The sequence below is a fragment of the Antechinus flavipes genome, chromosome 3, assembly GCF_016432865.1.
Source record: "Antechinus flavipes isolate AdamAnt ecotype Samford, QLD, Australia chromosome 3, AdamAnt_v2, whole genome shotgun sequence".
In the NCBI taxonomy this organism is placed as follows: domain Eukaryota; kingdom Metazoa; phylum Chordata; class Mammalia; order Dasyuromorphia; family Dasyuridae; genus Antechinus; species Antechinus flavipes.
In genome coordinates, this window is record NC_067400.1 from 166,453,511 (window position 1) to 166,475,453 (window position 21,943).

The 21,943-nt window shown below is 32.4% G+C and overlaps 1 long non-coding RNA gene across 1 annotated transcript in view; it reads left to right on the top strand.

The window, feature by feature from the left end:
* The first annotated feature begins 621 nt into the window (after positions 1-621).
* LOC127553462 (uncharacterized) overlaps positions 622-21,943 on the top strand; it is a 56,104-nt gene continuing 34,782 nt past the window's right edge. The window contains exon 1 of the long non-coding RNA XR_007951746.1: positions 622-753. This is a non-coding gene — a long non-coding RNA (uncharacterized LOC127553462). The remainder of the gene's footprint in view (positions 754-21,943) is intronic.

Consider the following 21,943-nt stretch of genomic DNA (forward strand, 5'->3'; position numbering starts at 1 on the left):
ATGTGGCATATTATAGACTATTATTCATGAAACTGTTTGACTTAAAATATGAAAGCATCCAAATTATCTAAGTTGACAAAAACAATACAACTAACCCCTTAATTGTCTGGCAATTTCTGCCCTATTCATGTGTGTGTGTGTATGTGTGTGTGTGTGTATGTGTGTGTATACATACATATATAACTAAAGAAGATCATAAATGGTAAAAGCAAATGACCCATATAGCTCAGTCTTTGGTCACTGGCAGTGTCACAAAAGGGACATTTTTAAAGAAGTTGTAAATAAGAATAATCACTCTCTCAGTTATCATCTCAAAAGTTAGGGAAATAATCAAAATATTGCTTACTCCCAACTGCTCCTAAACTTTCCTCCTCAAAATTGCCTCATTTAAATCTTGACCATAAGACAAGTAACTCAGTATTTTCCCCATCATGCCACAACTAGCCATCATTTTAGGTTGTACTTAAGCTATATCGTTATTATCTTCCTAATTGTACCACTTAATTATACCAACTCATAACATTCAATTATGCCATCTCGTATCATTCAATAAATTACTTAACATTCATAACTAATAAGCAGTTCTCCCAAATGCAAGATAGTTTTAGTCTTAAGACTGTATTGCAGGGACTCTCAATCAGAAACTGAAACCAGAATCACGAGGAAAATTACCTTCAGAGAATGACAATGGATTCAGAGGTTTCTGGAATCTTTCAAGGGCAGTTTTAAGCTAGAAGAATCCAAAGATGAAAGGTAAGCTGCAAATTTGTTTGTCTTAACTCACTGCTTAATAGTCCAAGGAATTAAAAGGTAGAAAGAATGGTTCAACATATAATGAAATATTAAGCAGCATAGTTTTGTTGTGGTGGTAGTAAAACAACAACAACAACTAATAAGGAAGTAATTATCTATTAATTTAGGAATGACTAAACAAATCATGGTTTATGAGCATAATTTTTATACTGTAAAAACTCAGAAATATAAGCTACTCAGAGAAACATAAGAACACTAGTGTGAATTATTGCCCAGTAAAGTAAGCAGCATCAGGAAAGCAACATGCAAAACCTCTACAATAATGTAAACAAACAAACAAAAAAGCAAAACACTGTGTAATTGTAATGACTAATTTAACCCTAGAGAAAAGTACTTCTCTTCTTTCAATGAATTAATAAACATTAATTAAATTCCTATAATATGCCAGGCACTAGGGACAAAAAAAAAAGAGAGAATGAAACAAAAATTTATATTGGAGAAAGGTAGGATTAAATGTGTGGAATGTTTCACAGTATTGGACATAGCACCTATTTTTTTACTTAATTGTTTTGAAATTTCATGATCATTAAATTTCAATATTATGTATAAATATATATATAAATAACTAAATTATGAAAAAATATCATTGATAGAACAGATTGTGCTGTTTATAGGCTTTGGAAAAATAGTGATATATCCAGGTAATATATTGAATATGTTTATTTATAAATATATCCTGTAATGCATAAAAGGTAGAAAAAAAAAGTCAGGACATAATGACTTTTTTCTTTCTTATTCTATCTGCTCTTCTATATGATCCTTGCCTTCCTCCAATTTCTTCTTTGCTTCTCTCTTCTGACCATCTTTTCTCTATCCTTTTATTTCTTCATTGCAGAAAATGTGAATATCTGAAGAAGGGGATTAACCTCAATTACACACACACACACACACACACACACACACACACACAGAGAGAGAGAGAGAGAGAGACTTATCTTCAATTTTGATTTTCACTAATCGAGTAGGACCCCATTAATTGCTTACATTCTGGGACCAGAATCACACAGAGGATAATATCCATACTATAGAGTGGAGAAGTACTACAAATTACCATATGTGGCTGGTTGATGGGGGAGAGAGTTGGGAAAGAGAAGGGAAATGTAAAGCATCATTTGACCCACAGTATTACAAAACCTGCAACATAGTGAGCTACTTTAGACAGATTTTATGGTATCATTCTGCACCTAAAACAACAGCTACTACAAATATCACATATAAATTTCTTTTCCAAATAAACTGACATGCAGGTCTCTATGCAACCTGAATGCACAGATTTCTCTCTCAAACAGCCCTAGGCACATTTTAGAATCTCAGTAAGCCAAGCATGGAAATTATTCTTCATACTTTTTTTTTTCCCCTCCTGGGAGTAAAAATCAGAGGGGAAGACAGTTTACATGCTGCTTAATGGTCTGCCCAATTTCACAGGACAAACTCTGAGTGTGAAGAAGAGATTCCGCTACTGCATTGATAGGGGTTAGGCCTTCCTTTCTCCCAAAATTGAGGAGTCTAGGCTTCTACTCTGAGGGAAAGTTGGCATAACAAAAACATACTGCAATTAAAAAATGAGAGAGGAAGGGAAATTCTTTGACAAGCAAAGTAATGTGCCTCAGGAACTTCTTCCATTCTCCTAAGGCAATTTTTGATTTAGAAGAAAAATAGAAAGAAGAAATGGGAGTTCTTGTTTCATATTTGAATGGGGCAGTCTATCTATACTCCCAAATTACAGTGGGTACATAGTAAGCCATTGCAGCTGAGAATGAATATTTGTATGTGCACCTGTATGTGTATATATACATATATTTGGCATGTACACATGCCTGCACAAACAGATCTTTCATGCTTCCTGACAGAATTTAACCTTACTTTTCAAAAAGTAGTTATGCTCTGCTTTTTAATGAAGAAGCATTTCATATAGTATGTCAGAAATGAGTACCCTATTTGAAATGTTTTAGAAAAGTATGGTCTTAATATTATAAAAGAAAATATCACTATAAGTACTAATTAAAACATTCAGACTCTGTTTCTAAATTGACTGATGTAGTATAATACATATTTATTTCTTTCATATTTTGGTCATTTTCCTTCTTGTCATTATAATTGTTGAAAATCCTCTGAGAGGACTAGGCTACTTTAAATTCATCCACTTTAATTTATTATCGCTGTCCTTCCACAATTCAAATAGCTCCTGAAATATCACCTCTTCCATGAAGCCTTCTATGACTGGTTAGATGAAAACCTATGCCCTTAAAGTAATTCCATACTTTTATATAAATGCTCAATGAAGTTTTTTATTCATTATCCCATGAAACATGTCCCTTTATTTCCATATTAATGTCAACTTCACAAAGTTTATATGATTATTGGATTGATTTTCAGAAAGTTTTCTGTATCTGTATGCCCATTATATATTTCTTTAGCTATAGGCAGCTTTACTGGCAAACTATTAAATGGTAGATATTATTTGATCTATAGAATTGACAAGCAAAGATGTGAGCCCCATATGGGTAGGAGTGGGATATAACTCAGGAATTCAGTTAGATATAATAAGGGATTATCCTTTCTCATTTCCAAGTGTCAATTAAAGTTCTACTTTATACAAGCCTTTTCCATTCCTCATTAATTTTAGTGCCTTCATTCTGAAATTACTCCCAATATATCTGCAAATATCTTATCTGTATACAAATATATTGAAAGCAGGAAGTATTGCTTTTGCTACTGTGGAATCCCCATAGGTACATGTCTGACTTATAATTGCCATTTAAAAATGCTTGTGGAGTCTAACCATTCTGAAGGACAATTTGGAACTATAGCCAAATACTATAAAACTGTTCATGGTCCTTTGATCCAGCAAAACTTAGATGAGGTTTCAATCACATAGAGAAAGGGAAAGAGAAAATGATTTATTTATATAAAAATATTTATAGTAGCTTTTTTCTGTGGTGTCAAAGAACTGGAATCTGTGAGGATCTCATCAATTGGGAAATGGTTAAACAAGTTGTAATGTATTTTGGTAATGGAATAAAAGCAAGATGATTTCTGAAGAACCTAAGAAGACTTAAATAAACTAACTCAAAGTGAAGCAAACAGTACCAGGAGAAAATGATACACAGTAATAGCAATATTTTAACAATGATCAGCTGTGAAAGACTTGGCTACACTGATCAAGACAATGATCCAAAACAGTTCATAGGATCCATAATGAAAAAAAAATGCTATTTATCTCTAGAGATAGAACTGATGAAGCATGCTTTTTTAAAACTTTCTTTTTCTTGCTGTGTGTGTTCGTGTGTGTGTGTGTGTGCGTGTGTGTTGCAAACATGGCAAATATGGAAATATGTTTTGCATGACTATATATGTATAATTTATGTAATATTGTTTGCCTTCTCAAGGGATGAGGGAAGGGTAGATAGGAGAGAATTTGGAACTCAAAAAAATTTTTGAATGAATCTTAAAAATTTTACAAGTAATTGGAAAATATTAAATGAAAGAAATAAGATACATATATGTATTGTATATCATGTATATTATATTTATCTAAACATTCCAGTTGATTGACTGGCCTTAATACAGTGTTGATGGGCATGCCCATTAACTAGAGGGAGATGTTCATCAAATGTTCCAAAAGATCAGTGCATTAAAAGCTCATCTAATTGATCAGGGAAATCCCAGATCAACATTTTCATGACTATCTAATTATCTTGCTTTGGATCATAGCTAACAGAGAACTTACAGATATAGAATCTTAATAAATATTTTTCAATGAAGTGATGAAATAGGTAATCAAAATAATTGCTTTAAAACTTTTTAGTAGAATAAATTTAACCCTCAGAGAAATGTTTTAACCATAGATAGGACATTATATGTTCAATGAACTAGATAAACCACATTCCCATGGTTCTCATTTTCATGTCAAGAGGGAGGTAGAATTCTTCCTTCAGCTGGCTTTGTCAATGAGTCTAGAATCATGACCAGTTGCCACACAGCATCAATTGGGTAGTATACTCCTAGTTTCTATGCTAGTTTTTGTCTGTGTTGGGTGAAAATTAAATTACAAGTTTGCACTAAGGCACAGCTACTATGGGAAAAAACAAACAAACAAACAACAATAATATAAAGGGTATTGCCTTTAAAGGTCAGGAAAGAGTTTCATGGAACAAAAACAAAGATAATTAAACCAAAAACTCATTTTTGGCAATATTAATTTTTGATAAAAACTAGAATTGCCATTATTAATTACCAACAAAATTGTTTTCAAATGACTTTTGAAGATAAATCAAAAGAGAAGAGTTTTGATTTCCAAGGTTTAGATGTTTCTTCAGTGAAGATTTTCTATCATTGTAATATAATAAGTTTTGACATGAGTAAAGCTCTTAAAAATTGGTTAAGTTATGCACTTATATGAGCTTCTTGGATTTTTACAGAAATCCTATATGGTAAATACAGAGATGTTCATGTCCCCAATTTAACGATGAGAACATTGAAGCTATGAGCAATTAAGTGACAATCATGGTCATAGATGCAGGATAACACAAACAATGATATCAATGATAGCTATCTCTTCAAAACCAGTTACTCTATATGTTGTGAGAAGGGAGAGTTGAGATAAGAGCTTAATGAAAATTTAATCAGGATGAGGTACAAAAAAAAAAAAAAAAAAAAAAAAAGACTCTGAGCTCTTATACATGAAGATCTGAAAAGAACTTTGAAATGTTGACAATTGAACTTAGGTAATTATGATTGGGTTAACATTCCAGCTAGTTTGATGAAACTGTTCCTACAAAGTGAAACATTTACAAGATAACATAGAGTTGCATGTATAATTTGTTTCATTTTTTGTTTTGCTTTGTTTTTAAAGAGAAAATGTGTAACACTCAAGTAATAACCTTTAAAATAGAAATCAAACATTACTATGGTAGAAATGAGTTGAAAGATCTATTAACAATCTGTAGAAAGTCACTGGAAAATTACATTAATCTACCTGATACACAGAAAAGAAAATTATTAAATACTAAAGTAAAGAAAACAGCAATCCAGAAAATAAATGTTATATATATACACACATTCTTTTATTTAGACATTGAAAAGTTAAAATAATGCAAAAGGCAGCTAAGTGGCCAAATAAATAGAATGCCAGGTCTGGCATCAGGAAAATCTGAGTTCAAATCAGACCCCAGATGCTTCTTAGTTGTATGATCCTAGAGAAGTCACTTAGCCATGTTTGCCTTAATTTCCTCATCTGTAAAATTATTTAGAGAAGGAAATGATGAATTATTTCAGTACCTTTTCCAAGGCACTGGAAGACCCAAATGGGGGTAATGAAGAGTCAAGCATGACTGAAAAAAAATGAACAAGCAGGGTGATACAAGACATTATTTAAAGCAAAAGAAAGAACAAAACATTTCAGTAGCAATCAAAAAATTTTGCTACAGAAACAAAACAGTCAGAAATGAGGGAGAATGTCCAAAGAAGGATGTGGAAAATTTCAAGCTTGCTTTGCCAGAAATATGACACAGACAAAATTTAAGTTCACCTTTCTTGACAAGAATATAACATATGTATTACCAAAAAAGAAAGTACTCAAACCCTCTCCACATGTAGACCAACTCTATGCTTATGTACTTTAGACAAATCATTCATTGTCTAAAAAACTATAAACATAACTAAAAATATATTGGCCAAGGAACAAAAAGAGCATTCCAAAAAGTCTCAGGATTCTAAAATTCAACTTCTTATCAATTTGGCAATTATTCAACAAGCTAAAAAACTTGCTGCAACATATATTCTGTGTTTGTTGATGACTGAAAAACTTTTCATTCAATTTTGCACACGTGATTTATTCGTGCACTACAAATATATGAAATAGACTCAAGCAAAGTGAGAAGGCTGCTATATTTGATGTCTGTGTGGAAAACGATCATTTTTTTAAAATGTATCACTAACCCAATGATGTCAAGAACAATTGATGTAAAATGTGACACTCTTCAAAGAGACAATTTGACTCATTATAGTTCCATCTATCCTTAAATCCATTATCACCTGTCTGAAATAGAACTAAATATGGCTTCCAAATTAAAGAAGAAGTCAAACCAAAGTACTTTATTACATGGTTGCTTTCAAGCTATAGGGCTCCACTGAAAAACATATTAGAGGGTTATTTCCTTAGGTATAGAGTGCTTAGGCCTGGTCAAAAATGGCCTCAGATACTAGTTGTGTGACACAGGGAAAGTTCCTTAACCTCTCTTTGCCTCTATTTCTTCATCTGCAAAATGGGGATAAAAATAACATCTATCTCTCAGAGTTGCTATGAAAATCAAATGAGATAATAATTATAAAGCTCTTAGCACAGTAAGTGCTATATTATATCTAGCATATAGTTAGTGCTATATAAATATTAGCTGTTATTATTATTGTTTGGACTCTGTGACTGTTAAAATACTTAATAGAGAATAGAATTTAAATCCAGGGGTCATAATTACTCAACAAATTACTCAAAAAAACTTTTTTCCTGCAGACAAGTATTATCAAACAAAAAAATTTCAAATAGAATATCATGATGAAATACATTCAGGTATTGGAAGAACATCTTGGAAAGTACTTCTTGGCATTAAACATAAAAATAAAGAAAAGGTTTAAAGCAATTAACATTTCTTCAATACCAGTCTATCTCTCTCTCTCTATCTGTCCATCTATCTTTGCAAAACTGAAAAATGAATCACAATAAATTTGGCAAGTATAATCACAACACATATGCAATATTAATGAAATTAAGGACCAGTCATTCAACAGTGGCATTTAACAAAGGAAGTATACTTCCTCATCAAAAAAGAAGAGGTTTAATAGACATTTTAACAATGTATGATAAAAAGTCAAACACCTACAGGAATATTTTTAATGATATGGAGATAATTCTTCACTGAATCATAGTAAAGGATGAAAATAGATACATATAACTGGATTTATTGAAAATTATATTGAATGTAACTAAAGAAAGTGACATTGAATGTAACTAAAGGTAGTTTATCTCTAAATGGAGCCTATGAAACTACTAAGATTCAGCAGTAGAATCAAAAGACCCCATGTATAATATCCACATGAATTCAGATAAAAATACATTCACAAAGAAGTGCTGACCAAAAGGGTAGAGTCTTGCTCATTTGTTTGGGGAAAGGAAAAGACTTATGATGGTGATGTCTTTTCTACCATAAATCACAGACAAGGTAAAATTGAGGAGGCCTGATTTAGTTATCAATACAGATTATACCAAAAAAAAATGGCAGAAACTATGTGATACATTACTGCAGATTATAAAAATCCAGCATCTTTCAAATACCTGGAAAGATGACATAGCGGTAGAATTTTAGATTAAAAAAACTTTGCCTTCCATGGAGTATTAGATGACAAATTCCAAAAGTTAAAACACTCCTCAAAATATCTTAGAAAACTCAAACCAACATATTGTATTAGAACTATAATGTTATCACAAATCAAACTTTCCCACAAATCATTCTGATGTTATTTTGATCAATAATTATCACCTCAAGAATAACATTTAAAAAAAACAGTTGCCATGTCAAATGGCAGTAATCTCCAAACAACAAGAATTATATATATATATATATGTATATATATATATGTGTGTGTATATAATATATACATACATATACATATATTTTTTTTCCAAAATATAGAGACCTAATAGAGATCAAAGGCACATAGAACAACATAAAGTACATTTAATTCTTATTGTCCTTTTTGCTACTGAATTTGTATCTAGTACTTATAATTGAGCTTAAAAAAGATGATCATAGATCCTAAAACTTTCACTTTACTACACAAAACAATTATTTAATGTCCTTATATAATTATCTACAGAATATTAAATATAGAATAAAAGAATAGTTATATATTATAAGATCATCTCTACCTGAACTCCATCAAACAATAGCAACAACAATAGAGCATTTCCTTTTTTTCCCCTCAAACTCTTTAATGGATTAAAACAGCTCCAGAAAGCTTTCTGTTTTGCTACACTAATCCTCAATTGAAAATAATCAATAGAATGAGGTATAATATTCAGAAAGCTCTTGAATTGTGATATAAAAAATGTTTTACACAATAAAATTGCAAAAATAAATGTGTAGCACCACTTCTAAACTATCCCCCTAACTAAACATACATAGATTTTCAAATTGGTTCCCTGTAAGTGTGACTGCTCCCAGGTTGTAGAGCACTCTCTGGGTCCACACTCCTAAAATTATTTCTCACGAGCCCCCATTGGTGTGATTATTTTAAATCCTTAGTCAGTAGACTTAATTAACTCAAAGAAAAAACATTTACTAAACAGCTAGATGGCACCATAGCACATAGACGGCTTCACCTTAAACAGGAAGACATTTTCCTGAACTCAAATCTGGCCTCAGACATTTACTAGCTATGTGATTCTGGGCAAGTTGTTTTTGTTGTTGATCTTTAGTTTTCAAAGAGAACTAGCATCATGGGATTTCCCTAATTCACTGAGATAGTTTTGAGGTCTATTAGTTACCCTTAACTTGGTTTAACTGATTTATTGGGATGGCTTTATCATGGTATGGCCACTGTACATATGGCTTCTTAGAGTCGCAGATGAGAGTTGGATGAGAAGTGGAGGCTAAAGATGAATGACCAGTTCTGGAATGGGTCTAGTGACCCAGAGGTGCTAGTCCTCTTTAAACTCCTGTTCACCTCAGTTTTCTCATCTGCAAAAAGAACTGGAGAAGATAATGGCAAACCACTTCAATATCTTTGACAAAAAAAACCTAAAAGGATTCATAAAATATTGGACATAAGTCCATATTGAATAATCAAAGATATTTACTAAGATGGCATAGCAAGAATACTAGTTACATAATATTTTCTCCACAAATCTGAAACATTCTGGTCTACAATATACACAGTATCAGTGGGAAAATTGGATAGCAATCTAGAATACACTGATAATAAGGCCCACATGTTATGGGCATATGTGGTCATGGCAACTCCATACCTCAGTACTATCCTTTTTTTCAATGTTCTTTTTTTTCCCTTTTTTTCCCCATGTCCTTTTTTCCCCTCTTTTGTCCTTTTTTTCCCCCATGATATTCATGTGTACCCCATCAACATTGTCACTTATTGTCTTTTGACATGTAACTCAGCAGGTAACTTTGACCACTGGTCACTTGGCTGGGCTTTCTATATCTAATCATCTCCACAACTCATTTCATAGTTACTAACTCTAATTGTCCTTTGAATTCATTGTTGTCCTTTTCTCTGCTATAAGGGTGTCATGCTTCTTGAAGCTTTTTCTTCCACTGATTAATGTGACATTTCAACTTAGCCAGTACCTCTGTGGCAAGATATCATGGCCAATTGGAGGAGAGAGGAGGACAGAATAAAGAAATTTACTAACTCCCTGTTGTCCTCCAATAGAGGTACAAATTGCAAAAAGCTACTTCCTTCCTGGGATCTATTGATTATCTCCTGTATAGGTAAACCTAGCCTCTTAAAGGACATCAGGGTGATTGTTAAACTCTCTGCCAACCAATCCATTTCTACTTCCAGAAATGTTGAAGGTGGGGAGGGGGAGAAGAGAGATGATGTGGAAAGAGAAATAGAGGCACAGACCCTAAGAAAGGAGACATAGATAAACAAAGAAAGACAATAAAAAAGAATGAGAGACACAGAGACAGAAAGGTGATGGAAAGGAGACTACAGTAAATGGTGCTGAGACCTGGGTCCTGGTAAATTAAGACAAAACAGAGCTGGGGGGGAGGAGTAGAAATGGAGTCTAAATTTCAGATTGTTGTTCAGTCACATCTGATTCTCCATGACCCCAGGTGGGGATTTCTTGGCAAATATAGTATAATAGCTTATTCATGTCCTTCTCTATCTCATTTTACAGTTGAGGAAACTAAGGCAACTAGGGTGAAATGACTTGCTAGTTAAGTGTCTAATGCCAAATTTTAATTCACAAATATGAATTTTCCTGGTTGCCTGTCCAGTGCTACCCCAAAATTCAGATAAAGAACTCAGTAAAAGGATTAAAGGATCTGGGTCCTTTCTTTGAATTCTCTGATTTTCCTTTTCTCAGGTATCTATTCTTTCTGTGAAGGGGTTAATTTTATAGAGGAGGGGATAAACTAACTAGTAGAGGGTCACAGTCAGTAGGGAAACCCTGGGTGAGGTATAAAGCCCTTCAGCCCAGAGGGAACCTGTTAACAATGTCTGGTTTGGCTCCCCATCTTCCATAAGGACTCTTGGCCTTTCTGAGAACTCAGAGGGCCGTGATAACCTGTGTGGTGATCCAGTCAGAACTATACCAGGTGGAACAGTGATACTAGGTGGCAAACTACATAAAATAGCAAGTTGTTTATGTGATCCCATGTGCACAGTATATACTGGGTGCATGCCCAGTGTTTTTATTACTTAAAGGTATGAGGGTATAAAAAAGGAGGAAATCCTTGAAATAAATGGACTCCATTTTCCCACCATCCTCAGGAGTCATGCCTCATCACTTCTCCTCTATGAAGGTATATTTTAATCACCCTTGCCTGGGGGCTCTAGAAAGCAACAGTATATTTTGTCACCACAACTTGGGGGCTCTAAAAAGCAGAATACAACACTAACTCACAACCATAAAGCCACCTGAAGGTAACTACTTTGATAGATATAATATTCAATTAAATATGGTATTTTTGATACACTTATTAGAGAAATAAAGGTTTCTCTGAAAGCCCAGAAGACTTGGTTTCATATCCTATCTGATACATAGTGCTTATTTAACTCTGGAGAAGATACTTCTCAGTGCCTAAGGCAACCCACTAAAATTCTAAGTTGCTGAGAAAGCGCTAGTGAATCAATCAGTTCATTAATCAACAATTTGTTAAGCATCTAAATGCCAAGTACTGTGCCAAATGCTGAGGATACAAGAAAAAACAAGAAAGTCACATTTTATTGGTGGAAGTTGTATATGAAATTGCTCTCCAAGAACTTACTTACATCAATGAAATCACATGATTGATTGGTCAAAAACAACTATAAGAATGCTCAGCTAAAAACATCAAATAACATTATATTTACATTTGACATATGAGAAGAATAAGCTAATTTGAACTCCTAGAGAAAGGATTTATTTATTTCAACATCCTCTGACTTATGGTAAAGGTTCAATTTCAACTTGTCATAAGTGGATTGCCACCCCAAAACGAAAGAATTGCCTTTCTTTAACTGAAGACCACTAGAGATCTCTTCTTTTTAGAAGCTGCTGGTTTATGAACTTCATTCCTCATTTTCTAAAAAGGGGAGAGTGATGGTATTCAATAGGCCATTGGGCAAATATCCCATTGCTCTGGGGAGAGGTCTGATCTTGGTTATCATTCATGAAAATAAACACTAGCTTTTCATGTGCAGGGTAGGAATGAAATCGGGTGGTTTTAATAAAGATCATGTGGCAAACCTAAAGGAAATTTTATATTCTTTTCCGCTTTCTTCTTTTCCCTTTTGGCTGATTTTCTTGAGAATCTTTGTATTTTTCTGAGGACAGATGCTGGAGTTATTAGAAAATTGTTATAGGAATATGCAGGAAGGCAAAAGAGAATGGAGATAGAGAATGGGAATCTCAGTGGAAATGAGGGAGGATTCAATACAGATTTTGATTTTTTTTGATGGATTTTTTTTTTTTTTTGTAGAGCAGAGGACTGATAACTTTTGAATGTATTTATAAAGCTTTATAAATATGTGTGTGAGTATATTGTGTATGTGTGTGTGTGTTAACTAACTTGATCATCCTAATTATAAGACATACAGGGCCAGAGTGATTCTTTTAAAGGGGTGATATTTCTCCTTTTGACTGGTCCTCTGATTTTATCAGTGTAAGGAACACCTGGTGGGAAATTAATTTTACTACTGAAGACAGACATCTTGTAGTCTTAGAAAGTAACCTAGGTCATTAACAGGTTAACCAGTACTACACAGTCACTTTGTCAGAGGTCAATCTTGAACTGAATTTTACATTCTCTGAGGCCTACTAATTTTCCTTTATAACTATTTATTACTCTACCTCTCTTAAAGGTTTAAACTTAAATAGTGCTTTCACAATTCTTTCACAAGATAGCTAGATTACAAAGTGTGTGTGTGTGTGTGTGTGTGTGTGTGTGTGTGTGTGCGCCTGTTCTGGACACAGATGTATTTATCCATGACGTGTTTTACTGCAAAACAAAACAATATCCATGAACACTTGTCACTTGTGCGTAGATGGTGGCAAATTGTTATTTGCCAAACCTTCTATCTCCTCCCCTTCTGTGTTCCATTGAGATCATGGAAATGCAAAGTAAATAATCACTGAGTAAAACTTCAGGATAGTATTTATTTAAGAGTATTGTTCCAGGATATGCACAAAGATAAAGCATTTGTGTAATGAATGAATGAATGAATGATTGCTGAAGGCAAAATACCAAAGTATTTTTACTCCATAGTCCCAGAAATAGGACAAGAACAAGGTGAAGACTGTCATTACTATGAGCACTCCCTTCAAGGAGGATCACTTTGGCTATCTTTAAATGTCACCCTTTGTGTTATTGATCCATAGGGAGGAGTGCATAGAACAATTCCAAATGATTTTTTTTTTTTATGAACTTGAAAATCACTGACAAAATGAGCATTTTGGTATACAAAGAACAAAGGAGAGGATTGTATGTGAAATTATTATATACTTTAAGTCTATATTCCCTATACTGATTAAAATCACAAGACCAGTCAAAAGTATAAAGTATTATATATTTAAAACAATAGAATGTTAAAATGAAGAGAAGCTTAAAAATGATCTAGTCCTTGTCCTTTGCCTTACAAAAGAAAAATCTGAGGCAAAGAGAATTAAGTAACTTGATCAAGTTCTCAGAATTGATTGGGACAAAGGATAAGGGAAGGATTAAAACTGGAGTTGTGCTATTAACTGGAAATTCATTTAGGTTAACAAGTTCCTCTTTTGTGAGGGGAATTCCTCTGTGATTTATTAGCCTATTGTTTGTTTCCTATTATAAAAATTTTCAAATTAGATCAACTTAAGTAAATGTTTTTCTTTTTTTTTTTTTTTTAAACTGAAGGGAGATGAGAAGAAGAAGGAAATGGATGAAAACTGTATACATTAACATTGATCTCACCTTTCTCCTCTTGGTTTCTACAACTCTTACTTTTCCATATATATAGATAGATAGATAGATAGATAGATAGATAGATAGATAGATCACATATATTATAAGTATTCCTTGGGGAGCTAGAATCTTTCTTGGGGAATAAAAAAGGGGCTGCTTATTGTCTTTTGTGTGTGTGTGTGTGTCTGTGTGTGCTCTCTAGTTTTGTCTCATGTAATTCAACAAACATTTGTTAAGTTTCTACTATTTGAAAAAAAATTGTACTAGGCATTTTACTTATGAGTACAACATCAAAACAATTGTTGTCCTCAAGGAGCTTACTTTTCATTGGAAGTATTCAACATGCACCCACATAAGTAAATACAAAGTATATGCAAAGTAATTTTTCAGGGGGAGGAAACAATAACTGCTACAAACTTCTGGAAAGGCTTCCTGTTGGAGGTAGACCTAAGGTGGTCCCTCAAAGAAAATAGGTAAGATTTTAATAGTGTTTTAAGATAAAAAGGTCTACATATCAGACATTGGGAGGAGACAAAAGGCAATAGAACAGAGGCAAGAGATATATCCTCTAAAAAACAGTAGTCAAAGAGACAATTTGACAGGAATGAAAAGTATAAAAGGGAATGATTTAAATTGTGAATAGAAAGTTAGAGGAAACAAATTATAGTGAGTTTTAAATGCCAGACTAGGTTTGTATATTTTAGAGATATAAGGATACTTTTAAGTAGAGAATGAAATGATCAGAAATGTGCTTTTTTAGGAATATCAATGAAGAGGGAGCAGTGAGATCAATTAGAAGACTGTTATGATTGTCTAAATTAGAGGTTATATAGAGCCAGTAAGGCATGGAAAGAAAGAAATATATCATACCCCAACTTAAAAAAAAAAAAAAACAAAAAAAAAATCAGTAGATTCTGTACAGGATAAAAGATAAAACACAAGATCCTCAAGCTGATATATAAAGTCTTCTCCACAATGGCTCTAACCTATATTTTTAGTAGTAATTTCTAATTACTGCCCTCACTCACTCTCAGTCCAGTCAAATTGTCCTGTTAGCTTGTACCCATACAAGATATCCTCCATTACTTTTATATTTTTGCAAGGTAATTCTTGTGACTGAAAAGTTATATCCTCTTCTCCCAATAGAATGGAAGGCAAAAATCTTGCTAAAAACAAAGAGACTGGAGACATTAATGAGGTATTTTAAAGAAAAAGGTGCCAGCTAAATAATGAATTAACTTAGTGAGTACTATCTCATAGCTTCCCAAAATGGAATAGGCACATAGGTTATAATGATCAGGGTCAAGTGGCAATGGGGAAAATAGTCATGACAAAAAGAGACCAATTAGAGAGAATTTTTCAGTCTGGTGATGGAATAGTAACTAGGTTCTTATATTTGTCTTAGTTTTTCCTGGGATCTTTTGGTTTCCTTTTTAGGAGACCTAGATTATCCAAACTATACATTATTAAAATAATTTCAAAAGTGTCTAGAATCTATCATATTGGCTAACATGATAAAAAAAAGGAAAATGGTGGATATTGGAGGGGATGTGAGAAAACTGGGACACTAATACAGTGTTGATAGAGTATAAAATGAGCCAAACATTCTAGAGAGCAACTTGAAACTATAATCAAAGAGCTATAACATAGTGTATACTCTTTGATCCAGCAATGCGACTGCTAGATCTATATCCCAAAGATATCCAAAAACATTGGGGGTGAGGGGAGGACCTATTTGTACAAAAATATTTATAGAAGCTCTTTTTCTGGTAGATAAGAATTGGAAATTTAGAGGATGCCCAGAAATTGAGGAATGACTAAACAAGCTATGGTGACTGTGATGAAATATTTTTGTTCTATAAAAAATGACAAGCAAAATGGTTTCAGAAAAACTTGAAAAGACTTACATGAACTGATACAAAATGAAGTAAACAGAATCAGGAAAACATTGTACACAGCAGCAGCAATATTATACAATGAAGAATTAGGAATTACTTAAACTGTTCTCAGTAATACAATGATAAAAGACAATCCCAAAAGAGCAATGATGAAGCATATTTTCTGCCTCCAGAGAAAAAACAGATATTGTCTGAATATAGACTGAAGTATATTTTCATTTTCATTCTTTCATTCTTTTTTCTTTTATTTGAATTTTCTTGCCCGAAATGACTAATAAGGAAATGTTTTACATGATTGTATATTTATAACCTATATCTGATTGCTTCTCATCTCAAGGAGGGGAAGGGAAGTGAGGAAGAGAAAGATAGAATTTAGAACTCAAAACTAAAAAGAAGTTATAAAAATGTTTTAATATGTATTTGAGGAAAAAATAAAATTTATTAAATTTTAAAAGGATCTAGTGTCATATAATTTTTAGGAGAAAAGGACTTCCATAATTACAGTCTAAGCAGCTAATTTGGAATGCTATCAAATAAAATAGAAAGCAGGAAGCATAGGAATGGCTCTGAATTTTTAACATGTATTGACTTTGTACTGGCTTAAATATGAAATGCTTTCTTGAAGAAACTATAGATCTGAGAAGAAACTGAAGCATTTGAGTACTAACTTATTTCACATTAGACTTTTGTTTTTATCCTTAAAGTACTAGAATTCCCCCTAATTTTAAACAAATACATGTCAGATGTGCAATTATTTTGCTGCTAACATGCCAGAGAAACAGCTAGTGAAATAAAAAATAAATTTTAATACATGAACCATGTAGAATAAATTTTAAAATATGGGTAAAAAACAAAACTAGTATAGTTGGTATCTTTTTAGGAGCTTGTGTTATTTTCTTACAGAATCAGTACATAAAGAAATGAATTTTATTAACATATGAAAGACTTTCTGGCATAAAATCTTAAAATGTATTAGACCAGGCTTCTTATTTTATTATTGGCTTGTTTTATTGTCACTTTTGTTTCTTGGGAAAGAATCATTTGCACTATATACCTTATACTTTATTTCATTCATAATACATACATTAAAAGATAAACTTTATGTTGAATTTTGTTGTTACTGGAATCTACCTTACCGTGTATAGGTAGCTTTTGTGAGACAGATGGTATTTTTCCATTCTACCAGACCCATGAACTCCACCTCTCCATGCACTCCACCTCTCCATGCACTGCCTTTCTAGGCAAGAGAGCAAGATTTACTTTAGAGAATGTTATTAGTTCATAAACTTATCATCATGCCAGGTCATAGATGTAGTCATGGCCTATCTAACCAAAGAGTAGGAGCCAATCCTTCTTCCCCAAATTATTCACGAACAATGAAGTTCTTCCAAGAGGAATTCATTTATCAGGACATAAAATACAAAATACTTACCTTGGATTGTAACAGTCAATATTGACCACATTCAGCCTAAAATGTAGGGAATCAAAAATGGTCCACAGGATAGTTTACGAAATAAGAATTTTTAGTGGTCCTGATTCTTCAAAAAATTACTTGCCCAGAGTTTCAAGGCTCAAAGAAAACTCTTAAGAAACTGGCTCACAAAACATAATGAACAATGTGTAAATTCCTTGCTTGATCCTGCAATCCAATAGCATCATATTGGATTAATTACTCTAAGCAAAATAAATTACTTTAAGCAAAACAAACAAAAAAATAAGTGTTTGCCTTCTTATGCCATTAAGGTATCTGAATAATTGAGGGGAAAACCATATAAACATCATGGTCAATTGACATGGTTGAAATCATGACTTAAAACATGGCTGCTGAAGATCAGACATGCCAAATAAGACTATATAAGTCAGTTACACACATGAAGCAACTATGGTTAAAAGCAAAAGCCAGTCACTTAGGGAAAAATAAATGTGCTCATGGAAAAGGTAAAATAAAAAATAATAATAATGAGGTGACTTTGACTAATTCTCCAGTCTTAGATAAAAGCCATGTAAAGGGATCTTATCTGAATATTTTCCTATAATACATCACTGACATTAATTAAATATTAAATAATAGTCTTTGTAATAAGTACAATAAAGGTACTTCCCTGAGTCCCACAAAATAGAACCCTTTGGTCTTCCCTTGAATAATTTCATCCAATGATCATTTTTAAATGCCTATTATGTTATATGCATGTCTGTAAGATGAAAAGATGATTAGACCTCATCTATTCCCTTAAGGAACATATAATCTAGTTGAAGAAGTAGCAGATAGATGAATAACTATTATATAAATATGTTTGATTACATGTATATGTGTACATGGGAGAGATAACATGTCTTCCTGCTATACTTTTCTTCTAATCAGGAAAATAAAGAAAAAAATTAAATTATTTAGATAAGAATGTATTAAATCAAGATGAGGTTCAATCCTTATTTTCATTGACATTTCCCAAGTGATCATATAAATACAGATCACCTACTCAGCCAAGTGCTTTCCAGAGTCCCCTACTTCCTAGAGCACATACAAACACAGTACTCATCTTCTGTGGATATTAGTGACTGATGCAATTCACAAGTATATACAAAATTTAGGCACAAAGTTTAAGGTACTTCATTCTCTGTACCACAGTGAGTGATTCCCACAGAATGAATCCTAGGTCCATTCCACTTCAGAGCTATTGCAGTCTATTAGGTAACACCCTGTATATGCAAAACGGCAACTGTTTTCAAAATCTTTGGTAACATTATTCTCAATAGCTACATAAAATCATACATGAAATCTTAGCCCATAAATGTCCATCACTCAATCCCTGCTTGTTTAACTTTGTATGTTTATGTGTGTACTTGTGTGTGTGTGTGTGTGTGTGTGTGTGTGTGTGTCAGAGAGAGACAGAGACAGAGAGACAGAAAGAGACAGAGACAGAGAGACAGAGACAAAGAGAAAGAGACAGTGACAGACAGATCAAATTTACTGTTGTCTCTATCCTCTGATGTTTCATTCTTGGCTTTATTTATCTTTTTTTAAAATTTCTGTCTGTCTCAGTTTCCCTTTCCTTCTCTATCTCTCTGTATCCCCCTGTCTCTGTCTCAAAATAAAGAAATGAATTTCAGAATTTCATTGTCTTCATTGAACAGATATGAAGAAACAAAATAATTTAAAGCTGGAACAAATTTTTTTTGTTTCCTGCCTTCAATTTTAAAATAAGGGAATAAAATGTTTTCTATTTTTCTTATATATACATATATTTGTGTATGTGTTTATGTTTATATATATATATATATATTTGTATGCACATGCATATATACATATATGTGTGAGACTACAAACTATGTAAAGTTGAGAAAAACAGTATTGCAAAGGGGGAAGAATATGAAATATTGAATTAGGAGACCATTCTTAAAATCTCTATCATTTACCAGTTGTGTGATCTTGGATAAGTCCTTTAAGCTACTTAAGTCTTTTTTGTTATTTATTTTGTCATCTATCAGATGAAAACAACATTGTTTGCACTTATAGCTTTGTTGTGGAGCAAATACTTGAAAAAATCTTAAAGTATTATAAAAATTTTAATTATAAGGTAAGCTATTTTATTCATAAGATCTTTAATCAATTTTTTTTAATCTAAATAGTTCTTGTTAGAGGGAAATGCTTCATACTCTCTCAAACAACTAAGGGAAAATAGCTTGCTTATAAATGAAGATTTTTGTAGGCAATCATATTCAAATGATGAATCTCCTAATATGTAATCATTATCCATTTATTTAACCAGTTTTAAGATTATCTAATGAATACAGTTTTTTTTTTCTCCCTGGGTAGCAATATGTCATTTGCTCTCGTGTCATTCACTTTGCTGGATCTCTTTCCTTTTCTCTCTTCTTTTTCCTTCTTACTGTCTCTGAATCCTATTCTTTACTTCTTTTTTAACTTTAATTTGAAGTCAATACTCCTCACCATGAACTCTTCTTTCTCTTTCTTCCATATTTCTCATTTTTACTTCACAACTTTCTGCCTGTTAGCGCCTTCTTTGCATTTTTCTTTCACTAGCTTCAATGATTTTAAATGTAATAAAATCCTCATTATTTCATATTAATTGGGGTTGAAAAGAAAGGAATTAGGTCAATCTGAATTAAAACATTTTTATTAATATAGCATTTGAATAAATGCAAGTATATATAATACTCTACCCAGGAAAAGGAAAAGAGAATTGTGTTCATTAGATAGTCTTAAAACTGGTTAAATGAATGGACAATGATTACATATTAGGAGATTCATCATTTCAATATGATTTCCTACAAAAATCTTCATTATAAGCAAGCTATTTTCACTATTTGAGAGTAAGCATTTCCCTCTGACAAGGACCACTTAAATTTTTAAAAATCCATTGATTAAAGATCTTATGAGTAAAATAGCTTACCTTATACCTCAAATTTCTTTAATACTTTAAGATTTTTTTCAAGTGTTTGCTCCATAACAAAGCTATAAGTGCAAACAGTGTTGTTCTCATCTGATAGATGTAAAATAGATAACAAAAAATTCTTAAGTAGCTTAAAAGACTTATCCAAGGTCATGTAACTGGTAGATGATATAGATTTTAAGAATGGTCTTTTAATTCAATGTTTCATGTTCTTCCCCTTTTGCAATACTGTTTTTCTCAACTTACATAGTTTGTAGTCTTACACATATGTGTATACAAATATATCTTTACAAACATATACAAATATATGTATATGTAAGAAAAATAGAAAACATTTTATTCCCTTACTTTTAAAATTAAAGGCAGGAAACAAAAAAATTGTTTCAGCTCTAAATTATTTTATTTCTTCAAATCTGTTCAATGAAGACAATAAAATTCTAAAATTTATTTCTTTATTTTGAGACAGAGACAAGAGGATACAGAGAGATAAAGAAGGAAAGAAGGGAGAGGAAAGGGAAACTGAGACAGACAGAAATTGAAAAAAAAAAGATAAAGCCAAGAATGAGACATCAGAGTATACAGATAACAGCAAATTTGATCTCTTTTCTCTTTTCTCTCTCTTCCTCTCTCTTTCTCTTAAAAAATAGATAATTTCAAACATGTGCATAGATAGTTTTCAGCATTCACCTTGGAAAACCTTGTATTCCAAAATTTTTCCCTCCCTTCCCCTCACCCCCTTCCATAGACAGCAAACAATCTAATATATGTTAAATATGTGCAATTCTTCTATATATATTTCCACAATTATCATGCTGTACAAGAAACATCAGATCAAAAAGGGAAAAAAATGATAAAGAAAGCAAAATGCAAGCAAACAACAACAAAAAAGTGAAAATACTATGTTGTAATCCACTTTCTATTCCTATAGTCCTTTCATAAGCTACACTGCTATAACAAATGCTTATCTTAATCAGATTATCCAGAAACTCAAGGATCTATGATCTTTCTCTAAAAACATATAGAATGGAACCTGTCTCTGCCTTCCCAGAGATCTTGGTCCAGATCTTCTTCCCAAGTTTTACACAGCATTTTGGGGAACTTCCTCAATTATCTTGACACAATAAGCATTTTAGTATAGGAGGTAGGCCATTCAACTGTTTAATGTTCAATTCTCTTATTACCCCCATGTGAATGGCTTATTTTCTTCAATTATACATTTCATTGATAATATATCCTAATTCTTTTTAAATTCATTATTTTTATGTCTTTCAGGATGTCTAGAGATCCATCATACCATTCTCTAATATCCTTTAAATAGTATATTCCATGGCACACACTTGGAATATTGGTATTTTTTTAAATTATCATTACTTCTAGAAGAAGATAGGAGTCATTACAGAAATTTTCATTTCTAAAAGCAAGTCAATCTGAAAATAAGAGCATACATTTAATAGTATTTTTTCATATTTTCAACATTTTAAAAATTATTATTATAGCTTTTTATTGACAAAACATATGCATGGGTAATTTTTCAACACTGACCCTTGCACCAACTTCTGTTCCAACTTTTCCCCTCCTTCCCTCCAGCCCTTCCCCCAGATAGTAGGTAGTCCCATACACGTTAGATATGTTGAAGTATATGTAAATACAATATATG